The 12422-nt window shown below is 36.1% G+C and overlaps 1 protein-coding gene across 1 annotated transcript in view; it reads right to left on the reverse strand.

Moving 5' to 3' along the window:
* The window catches only part of LOC145674476 (uncharacterized), a 1412137-nt gene that overhangs the window by 1133278 nt on the left and 266437 nt on the right, over positions 1–12422 (reverse strand). The gene's annotated exons all lie outside the window — the stretch shown is intronic.

Here is a 12422-nt window from a genome sequence, read left to right on the forward strand (position 1 = left end):
TGAGAACGACTAATAATTTTGTTTATATTTCATAAATCAATTTTCAAATAACTAAACCCATGCTGTGGTGTAAGTATTTCTCTCTGAAAAATAGAGAATGGTAGTTTACCCTTCGATATGTCTTTTTCGGACGATTTTCTCAAAAACAAAGCAAACAGTTTTCGTCATATTTTATAAATATTTCATTAACAATCTGACAATACAGTATAACTCCTTTGCCCTGAAAAATCTACGAGGGGTAGTTTAATTTTGGGGCTGTTTTATATATATATTTTTTTCTTAAAATGGATAGAGGAGAAGAGGGCACTACTAGCTAGCATTTTTCGTAGGAAATCCAATTGTATTGGACATATCTAGCGAAGAAATTATCTTCTTCATACCGCCATAAAAGAAAAGATGGAAGGAAAGAGAGGAGTAGGAAGAAGAACACAACTGATCGATGATTTTAAAAAATATTAGGAGTTAAAAGTGGAAACTGAAGATCGAGAAGCATGGAAGAAACATTTCCAGGCCCAAAACTAAAAATTAAGGTATATAACCTGCGGAACGTAATCTTTTGTCCCTGACTATACATGACAACTTAAAGAGAAGCCAATTTTAATATATTTTATGTTCTAAATAATAAAAAAAGTTCCTTATCTTAGTGGACATTGATGAAAAAACAATTTCCTACAATCGTCGTAACGAATAAAACAAAGCAGTCTTTCATTTCAATTCTATTATCATAGTACCAGGTGTGACCCAGACAAGCACCAATCCACAGTCAACACTACTGCTAATCAAACTTTATTTAAACTAAAGCACTCTTGTACGTATGGTGTTTATAAATATTTAGTGAGTTCTTGAACATTTTCATTTAATTAGTTAGCAACATTTACATGCTTTAAAAAACTAAATCAGCAATTCTCTCACGAAACAAAGTGTTCTGATAAGAGAATCAATGCTACTAAAATTCAATATTTTACTTAAAGTATATGCCATTATACGACTTGAAATCATTCAATGATGTTCAGAATAGTTTAGGTAGAACACTAGATTTGGTATTAACAAATTTAGATAATGTAGTGGTTGAGAGAGAAGAACCCCCCGTACTTAAAGAGGATAAACACCATCCTGCACTATTAATTAAAATCAAACAGAACAATAAGGTAAAGATAAAAAGACAAAGTAAAGTAATGGGTTATAATTTCAGTAAGGCAAACTACAATCAACTATATCACGAATTGGGAAAGGTAGAGTGGAAGGTACTGGGTAACTATACTGACGTTGATGGCGCTGTTGAAAAGTTTTATTCCACCTTATATAATATATTTGACAAATGCATTCCGAAAAAGAAACAAAGCACGGGAAACTATCCTAGCTGGTTCACGCTAGACATTATAAATAAAATTAAAATGAAAGCTCGTCACCGCAAAGCGATAGGACTCGGAAAGTCAAATATAGATTTACATAAACGCGAATTTAATAAACTTCGAAAAATGATTAAGAAAGATTTACAAGTTGCATATACAAACTTCGTTAAGAGAGCGGAATATTTAATACAAGAGGACCCATCTACGTTTTGGAACTTTATTAAGAGTAAAACAAAGCATTTAAATGGTAATGTATTGTGTTATGAGGGTGAAGAGTTAGCATGTGATAAAGATATACGCAACTTACTTTAAATGAGTGTATACAGACGAAGCACCACTACTAGTTGAAACAGATGATTCGTCATTAGTTGAAATACTTACATTGAAAACAAAAGCAGCAGCACACAGTCTTTGGAAGTAGAACGTTATTTTTATTTACCAATAATTAATTCCACGGAAAAACAGAGTGGTTATTCATTACTTGATTTCTATTATCATTTTTAATATGTTGTGATTTTTTTTAATTAATACTTTTCAAAATATTGATCGCGCTATAGCCCAAGCAGCCCAGGCAGTTCCGCTGTCTCTGATTGTAGACAATGGATGAGAATCCAAAGATCGCATTTTAGCCATCGCAAATGTCGGTTTGAACGTCGCACAAGCAGTGATAATTGTTGGAGTTTCCATAAGGACTGCTCAATGATGGGTACGGCGATATCGGAAAACTGGAGAATTGTTCAGGTAGTGGGAGAAAACGTGTAGCAACACAAGAGCAAGATAATCGACTCACTGCTGTTGCACAGCAGAGACCACACACGACCACCGGCTACTCAGATAGGTAGCGGTAGCGAATTTCGTTGCTTCACGATCTACTGCTAGAAGACGGCTTAGGACAGCGGGTCTTCATGTTTGTAATGCTGCAAGAAAGGAAGTTCTTTCATAGGATCATATTCGACAGCATCTTGAATTTGCACAGACGAAGAGGCATCGGAATTGAAACGATGTGACGAACACCCCTACTTCATAGATGAATGCGTGTTTGTCCCTGAAAGTGCATGATCAGTTGTCGTGTGTAGACCAAAAGGAACCAGGCATGACCCCATGTTATGTCTACTACAGACGGCATTGTGGGCGTGTTTCTGTATAATCTTGGGGTTTCTTGATATCAAAGGGGTTAGGAGTACTCCATCTGGTAGAGGGACGTCTAACGGGTGAACAGTATGTGCACATTCTTCGGAATGTAATGCTGCCATTCACCCGTCCATATTTCTTAGGTATTTCAGAATTGGTTGGCGCAGCAGGACGATCTGGATGTTCTGGATTGGTTCCCGCGTGGTGCCGACACGACCCGATCGAGAACGTGTGTGCGGAACTTAAAAGAATTATGAAGGAACACTGGCCTAATACGTCACCCACCACGAAAACAGAATTGTGGAATTTAATTTCTGATGCCTGGAAGGAAGTTTTTCAGAGTGACCGTTACCTCCAGACTCTCATTGAAGGGATGCCGAGAAGGATCCAGGCGATTATTAATGCTAAGGAACATTGGACATCCTACTATTAGGATAATCAAAACAGCCCGTTTCAGGGCTAACAAATATATTCCAGAATATTTCTAACTTGAACTGAATGCAGAGGTTTCAATCACTATATAGAAGAAACTATGTTTAAAAAAAATCTCAGCTATAGGGGAGATTAGAACTGCAAACACCTTGATTTGAAGCTCAGCGCCTTTCTCCTAATCCATGGCATCTCCGTCAAGACTTACTGGACAGAAGTATATTATACTTCCTTGTGTCTAGGAAGAACACATTGGAATAGCTTGAAAGTAATATTCTTGAACGAAAGGCTACAGTTATGTAAAAGCAGACATTATGAAAAATTAAATCTCCGTTTTAGTTTAGCACCATCGTTTTCTCCTTAGTTCTTTCTCAAATCAATAGTAAACATAAGAAACGATGCGCACTGTTTTACTTTACTGTTATTATTCAATACAATATTTTACAATTCAGGTAATGTTATAATGTTTTTGTCTTTTCTGTTCTCTTTTTATCTTCAACGTTTAGCTCTGCTAAGGACATTGAAGTAAGTAATACGAAGGAACAAATTATAACAATCTCAGTCTGACATTGCGCGGTGCAATCAGTAATGCATAGTATTCTAGATCCAGAGATCGTTGTTTCGATTCCTGGTATGGGATGATTTTAAGAACGTATTGTGCATAGATTCTTTGAATTTTGCAGTAATTCTCTGTTAATTTTGGTGAAATCACATTGATTAATACTAATACTAATACTAATAATAATGCTTTTCATTACTATTATTTGCATGAAACAACACAATCCCCTTTATTATTTTTATTCCTCACCTCAGAATTAGACTTCATATCAAACGCACATGGGGACATGGGTTACATTTGAATGGTACGTGCCATTCTTTATAATCTCTGTCTGTTACATGAACACAATTGCGAAGAATTACATTGTAAATTTCTTACAGTGTATGTTATACAGTATATGCTAACAAACTTTAAATATGGGCTAATTCTGAAAGATCTGTTTAATTACTCCATGCCGTAAAAGTAGCCAACACCTAGTGGTACATATGCCGGTAAATGTCGATCGTTGATATAGAGACGTGCCGAAGGATTGCCCCCTAGTATGCAACTGGAGGCAGGGTTCGTCGGGTCTAAACAGATATCTAGAGTCGGGGTGTTGAAGTTACCACCGCGTAACAACGAGGACTTCATTTTGGTCCCCGCTCTTTTGATTCGTCGTGCAGAATCGCAAAGGGATCAACATGAAGTATCACTAGTCATGTGCAGGCGGTTATTATTATACTGTATATTATTTTTCCTGACGAATTGTTCCTAAAGTGAGCACCGGGGTTCAAGAGTAACCTCTGCTCCTACATCATGGAGTAAAAAATCTTGAGTGCGTATAATAGTATGAATTTAAGTGGAAACTGTCGCCGATCATTAGAAATATGGGAGAACTATGAAATAAAGTAGACACGCGTCATTTTGTAATAAAATTACATGGAGAGTGCATTTTACCTGATCCGAAGCTGTTATCATCGAATATATACGATTAAAGAAGCTCTGATTGGCCAAATTAGAAAAACCTCAACCATTTATCCCTCTACAGGCGAATTTTTCTTCGTCACCACCGGAGCGAAGTCTTAAGAACACGCTCTTAGTAATCATAACGTTGGTGGTTCGCGCTCACCCCAGAGTACTTGTTTTTAGTGTTTTTAGACTCACCTTTAGTGTAAACAAATCACGCATATAGACGATTTAACAATTTTGGGGAATAATTTTCTGATTCATATGCGTTTCGTTGATTCTCTGAAGCTGGTGGTATAATTTTCAAAACGTATGTGGGGCCACTGCGGATCGTCGCTGCGGGGCCGCCAATTTTTGGCGAGATGTCGCTACTTGCTCCTCCGTGATCCACTGACGCTTACGGTGTGGGGTGGTTTTCAACGATCGAATATATTTCCAATGTAATTAATAGAAAAAAACGTATGCTTAATGCTGGTCTATGTACAGCAAGCAAGAAGTAATACAACAATAGGAGAGTTATATCTCTCTCTGCACATCTCTAACCTGTTATACTTGTCTCCACGAACAATTAAGCTTGCCACAATTGGAGATTGCAAATTCAGAACATCTGGAACCAGTAAAGATCAGCACGAGTCGAGTTAAAGGTAATTTACCCGATTCGAGTTGCAAGCCAATTCATTGTTTTTGAGCTTAAGTTTGCAGTCGAATCGAGTTTGATATTTAACTCGTCCGTGCAGCTCGTTTACACTGGTTTTGAAATCAGTGATCATCTGATTATTTGGAAAACGAAAGCTATGAGAAACGTAAGCAGTAATGTAGAACAGTTTTAATGTTGTTCACGAAAGGGGACAAATCTAGCATCTCAACTTGTTTAATTTGTTTCGATAACGAGGAGAAAAAAAATAATGAGAAGACAGCCTCATTAAAACTTGTCTTGTGTGCATGAATATCAGTATTTGCTTATTATCAAGGTAGAGACGGTCATTGTCAAACGTTTCAGCCCAAGCCAAAGTCCAACCTGGGCCGATAACTTTTGGACGTGTTTGGCCGGCGCACGAAAAGTTTTAACCATTTTTGGTTCAACAAGAATACATACTTCTTCGGAACTCAAACCAGGAACCTTGTGAGTGACATCTTTGACTCCTAGACTTTTCGACCACCAAGGTCACCAGTCAACCAGTGAACAATACTGTACTTTTTAGTATACAAGGAGCCCATCAAGAGGATATATGAAAGAAAATTAAATGAAGTCTTAAATGTTCCGAAATTTGCATATTATTTTACTCATTGACTGAGATATTTTTGCTTCATAATAAAGATTCATCGAAAAGAAGAAAACGATATTCACAGACTTCACAACGAAGTCAAATATTGAAGCTGAAAATATTTAAAGGTCAATGTCTGCATCTATCTGTTAAAGTATATATGAATGGAAGACAGCTTTACAGAATTAACAACTGCATTTAGGTTAGGTTTGAGTGCCTTCGGAAAGAACAGTCTCAAATTGAGAAATAAATTCTTTGTTTGATTGTCAGGTTAGCATCCCATTCAGAGCCGAAGCAATCCGAGACGTAGACCTGTAGTTTAACATGGGATACGTGACTTCCTTTACACTGATAAGGACCACCATCCACAGTTTCTACAATTAGAAATAGGACCTCTTCAAATTTGGCTTTTTTGCGATTTTGGATAGCCCTAGGTCTGAAACTATACACTTTTCGCCATAGGTCCATATGAACTTTTTCTCTTATTTTGATGTAAGGAATCACCTCTTACAGTTTGTCGGTATAGTTCATTAACATCCTGTATATAAGACTTGCGCTTAACGTGAGATCCCAACCACACGAGCTCCCAGCGGGAATCGAATGTGCGCATCACATGCTGAAGGCAAGTACCTTAAGCAAATAGCCACAACGAGGTAGCTCTCACGTGGATTGGCAATTCTTCATATTATATGCATTCATCAAAATACATCAGAGATGGTGAAGAGACTACGAAATACTGAATTTGGGCGAAGGTTGCAAAACAAAAAGATCTGCTATCTGTTATTTCCTCATGTTCACGTATGACTAAATACATTATACAAGATTTTATTCTTTGTTTCCTACGTGATTATATTCCAAAAAATGATTTCCGCGTGTGATTGTGCATCTCTGGCTGTTATAAATTACGTCTCTAAGAATAGTATCAGAGGCCACATGCCACATCAGTTAACAACAGTGATCTGTAAACAAAATTACACTATGTTCTGAATATAATTCGGATGAATATTTTACGATGCGATGGACAGATTGAAGTAGGACACAAACATATCAAATACAGGGTGTTTCAAAACAACACCGACAACGTTTGGGAGGTGATTTCTGACACCAAGATAAGACAAAAAGTATAGACTAACCTGGGTGCACAGATACTTCCTTTTAGAGTTATAGGTTGCCGAAAACATGAAAAATGAACTTTTAAGGTCCATAGCTCCAAAATTATAGAAACCACCTAGTCAGGTCAAGACCTCACTTAAGAACTAGTATGTGCCCTATCGAAAAATACATGTTTCAGAATCCTGCGGTGCTCACGCAACAATTTTTATAGAGTGAGTTTGGCTACGGGCAATTAATTTGAAGTAGTCACCAACTACATGTATAGACATTGTTATAGAAGTATCATATGATTTGAAACATGGATATTTGGATAGGGCACATACTAGTTCAAAGTAAAGTCTTGATCCGACTACGGTAGGTCCCATGGCTTTGGAGCTATGGACCTTCAAAGTTCATTTTTTCATGTTTTCGACAGCCTATAACTCCGAAAGAAAGCATTTGACAACCCAGGTTGATCTATACTTTTTGTCTTATCTTGGTGTCAGGAATTACCTCCCAAACGTTGTCGGTGTTGTTTTCAAACACCCTGTATAATACTGCGTAAAAGTTTAGTCTTCAAGCAGGAATATTTCCCTCAGTATGCACTCTAGATCTACAATTTCCGGTTTTAATGGTCACCTCAATAGAGCAATAAATGGTGAAAAGAGTGGAAAATTATTTTATGTTCAGTGTTGCAATAATAGGTTTCGTCTTTAGTCTTATCCCTACATTCAAACCGGAACTGTTAGGAAATATATTACTTTTGGTTTCAAATTTGAGTTTCACAGAGTTAGATGGTAATAGGAGGCAACGAACAGTTTTTTGATATGAATTCATAGTCCCAAAGTAGACTCAATCTCAGCTTTTGTTCTTCTATTGAAGCCAGTAGTAGTCGAAAACGGTGTCTTCCCATTTTGCCTAACACTTTATCAGTTGTCAATCACAGATAATAGTCACATCCGCCATTTTAAGTGAAATGTTAATTCCCATTTGACCTAACTCTCATAACGCCTAACGATCTTATCAAGAAGAAAATAGGCCCTATATAGAAGATCTGAAAGTGTTTCCATATTTCTACATACGCAAGTGATAAAGTTACATACAAAAGCCCTTGTGAAAGTAACTCAGAAAGAACAACAAATAGAAGGCTGGCATTCCAAATGAAGCAAGCTCTCTTCCATACACCATTCGAATATATCCACGTTTATTCAGCAAATACAGTCGGGGCAGATGTAAAATGAGGAGACGATGCAGTTATTTATTTATTCATTTATTTATTTATTTATTTACTGTATGTTGAACACAACAGGTATATACCCATTGACAGTGGTATACATAAATGATTACATTACATAATATCTGTTCTACATGCTAAACTACATAGTCAAAGTATTTTTATACGTATATCAAATATATATATTGTAGGGAACTTTATTTGGACACTATTATACGTACATTGTGCACATTCTCCTAATAGGTGATATATTTAATGCATTAGTACGCTGGGGTGGTTCATGAAATATTTGTAGCCGCGAGAGCATTTTCTTGTTTGGAACATGAAGGGTCATTTCGGACAATATTGGCGAATCTATCTCATTATGTAGAAGTTTATGCAGAAAACACAGAAGAAAATTAGCTCTTGTTGCTTCAAGAGAATACATTGAATAGCTTAGTAAGAGTTCAAGATATTTTTCTTATCGAGGATAGATCCCCATATCTTTATATATTAAATAGCGAATAAAATTTGATTGACTTGCTTCTAACTGGTGTGTATATTTTTGTGCACTAGGATTCTATATTATGGACGCGTATTTGAGTTTGGTACGTACAAATGCATCATATAGAATTTTAAGAATATTAGTGTTCTTGAATGCACTTCCAAGTATCGTTACAAATTCGAGATTTCTGTAAGCCACATTTACAATTCGATTTAGGTGAATATCAAACGAGAGTTTTGATATTGATACACTAAGATACGTTATTTCGTCAACTCTTTGCAGTCGTATGCTATTAATATGATACTCAAATCGGGGGGTTGGGAATTGCGGGGTGCAGCGAAAATCAAAGTGGAAAAGGCTCAATGGCAGGATAAATGTATTGAAAGAAAGATTACAAAAATTTATCAATGAACTTAAAAAGTTCGTATTTGAATTATCTATGTCTGTCTGTTATTTGCGATTTTTTTTTAAATTTTGAGCCCTCCATTGGATAGATCATCAAAAAATATCTAAGATAGTAATGGCATTTTTCGCGTCACTCTTACCGTTCCCGAGATATTGGGCAAAAAATGGCCGATTTCCGGAGATATATGGATTCATATCTCTAGAACCATGAATCATAGAGAGATGATGTTGGTGTTGATTAATACCTAAGAGGATTGTGAACATTTTGCTACCAAATAGTAACCGGTGGCTACTGGACAAGAGGCTACTGACAAACTGGCCACCGTTCCCCAGATATTGGCCAAAAAAGTTCGAATTTCGGGAGATTTGATGAGCTTTTTCTCGAGAACCGTAAGCCATAGAGAGATGACATTTTGCGAATTTTTGCGAGAAACAGAAGGAAGTGTGGACAAAAAGATTTACTTTTACATGTAGGAACAATGACAACCTTCCCGCTCCATCCCTCCATTCTTTTTAAGTTTGTTCTGGGAATGCTCTCAGAGAATTCTCAACGGGTTTTCTTATGTAGACGTTATGTGCACATGTGTGATTAAAAAGTGTTAATCGCGTAGAAGTGAATGCAATATATTGTAAATTTGTTATGATGTGTTTTTGACTAAGGCTAACTACTATTATGTTTGCTGCTGGACGACTGTGTGTATATTTATACTGTACCTAGGTATAGTTACAGTATATCATATTTGAAATATCTTTTGTTATAATTATTTGAAATTAGTATACTCTTTTTTTTTAAGCCAGCTTAGTTGTTCATTGTGGTAGGCTGTTAATATGATTGTAGTAGTTTCTTTGATATAAGTTATTTTTTGTAAATTTGAAATATTTTATGTTGTAATTACTGCAAATAAATGTGGCTTTTGTATGCAAGTTTGTTACATATTTATATATAAGTATGGAAATACTGTCAGATCTTCTATATAGATCTTCTATAAGATCATTAGGCGTAATTGGAATTAGGCCAAATGGGAACTGACGTTTCACCTAAAATGAAGGGTATGATTTTTATCTGTGATTGACAGCTGATAAAGTGTTAGGCAAAATGGAAACGAGTAAATCGTCAAAAACTATAGTGTAACTTTCGGTTTGAACATTGACTCCCATAGAGATAATAGATAGCAAGAGGGCAGGGTTGGCCCTAGGCAATTTGCCGCCCCATGCAATGGCTTTATTTACCACCCCCTTTCTCCAGAAAGAACAAATCTTAAAAGTCACGATTTTAAGTATATTACCCCATCATGAACAATAAAGGGGAGATAAAGTGCACTCGCACTCAGAAAGGCATAAACACTACAAATACAATCTCGTTGTGTCTGTTTTTCTTAAATAATAGTCTATTGTGTTAGTGAATGACGAATCAAACACACCTGCAGAGGACAGATGGTAAACCTTTTATATAAAGTTCAATATCGAGCTTCAATCTCAAAATATCAGTTTGCAATTCCAGTGCAACTAGCTTTTTTATCTTTGTTTCTTGATTTCCCTTCTACACTTGTTATTTTTTTAAAAAATCTTGTTTCCACCTTCAATGATATGAAACATGTTTGCGACAAAGGCAAGACTAGTTTTCGTATCAAAGCTGTCGTAACTAACTAAATGGAACAGGTGTTTGCTACTGTTTGAAAATTGAGTTCTTGTATTTGACAATAATCAAGCAACTCATGCAAGGATTTGTTTGCCCATTTCCTTTAGCACTGTCCATGTGATCTTAAACTAATGCCACCTAACATAATTATGAATATAGTATTCAAATAGGTCATCTCAGTAATTTTAACTACCATAATCATGAAGTCTATTTCGAACCAGAAATATTTATTTTAAATAATAGAGTTATAACAGATTTTGCCTCCGTCGAAACTTTCCACTCTGTGCAAATGCGTGTGTTGCACATATAATCGAGCCAGTCCTGCAAGAGGATTATTTCTTACAGATTCAGCGTCAGCAGAAGAGGCTCTATTTCCGATCTTATCTCTTTATGAAACCAGAACTGATCATCCACCATTTCCGATTTTAATAATGAAGTAGCTGAACCTGCGCTCTTTACACGGCGCATCATTCATATATAAGCATGAATCTCTTTGTTATTCCTCACATCTGTACATGTCCCTTTGCAGACACAAATAAAAGAAGTCTTGGTAAAAATCGGCAAGAGATACCGTAAAGGAGATATTTTTTTTTCGATTACTTTTTTCAATATATCGTACCGTTTCCAAGATTTGAGCCTACTTCCGGTTGGAGTTTTTAATTCATGTATGATCTGTGTTTTCTTTCTTCTTGCATGTACTATGTAATACGCAAATAAATAAACTAAGTAACTCTATGGCCTATGGAACCCGGAGGTTCAATGCCGCGTTCCGCGTTCCAAAAGCTCTCCACTGACTTCTATCCTTAGCCAATTGCATCCAGTTTCTGCTTTGTATTCCTACTTCTGCGAGATCCATCTTAATATTTTCCTCCCATCTGCGCCTACGTCTTCCTAATGGTCGTTTTCCGGCTGGTCTTTCAGTTAAGATTTTCAAAGCGTTCGTTCTTTCTTCCATCCTCGCTACATGGCCTGCCCACCTGAGCCTCCTAGATTTGATAACCCTAACAATGTCGGATAAACTGTATAAATTATGTAGTTCCTCGATATGAAGATTCTCCCATTCCCTATTCCGGTTTTTTTGGGTCCGAATATTCGTCTCACGATCTTGTTCTCAAATACTTTCCATCTATGTTCTTCGTTCCGAATAAGAGACCATATTTCGCAGCCATACAGAACAACAGGCATAATTATAGTTTTATACATTTTAAAATAAGCTAATACATTACACATACAATCAATTATAATGTCAGTGATATATGGTGTTCATTGGGCAAAACACTCCAAACAATAAAGATTCAACTTAGACTGGAGAAATGGTTATCCTTCGTTTTTCATTATAATTTGGCCATGAAACAAACACATGAGAGATATGCAGCCCCTATATACAATTATACGGTGTTGGAATGTAAAATAGGAAGGATATGATGCTTTAGTTTTTTTTTTTAATTTCAACATTTCCAGTGTACCCGTAAAAATGTAATAAATAAATAATGGCCATGTTTTTTTTTTAATATTGAGTTAGAACTGGACAATCTACGCAAAATTTGCAATCGAACAGTGAAAATGTCATCTTTCTAGATCCTGTAGTTTCCGAGATCTCACTCTCGAAAGGATTTGCCAGAAACATATAAACTTCCACAAACGTATAGTTTTGAGAACTCCAGAGATGGCAGCACAATTCATTTGCATTTATTTCGGAGAAGTCTTATTAAAATACAAAGGCTTTGAACAATAATGTAAAATGATAAACTTTGTGAAAAAAATCTCTAAGGAATTTATTTAAAGTACGCCTTTTTAGAAATATTTGTTTTTGTCATAAACGTCAAATCACAAATAACCGTACTTGAAACGTTTGAAAGCTAAAGTTATGGGTTGGAGATCAGTCGC

Source organism: Thermobia domestica, chromosome 17 (genome assembly GCF_964235325.1).
Source record: "Thermobia domestica chromosome 17, izTheDome1.hap1.1, whole genome shotgun sequence".
In the NCBI taxonomy this organism is placed as follows: Eukaryota; Metazoa; Arthropoda; class Insecta; order Zygentoma; family Lepismatidae; genus Thermobia; species Thermobia domestica.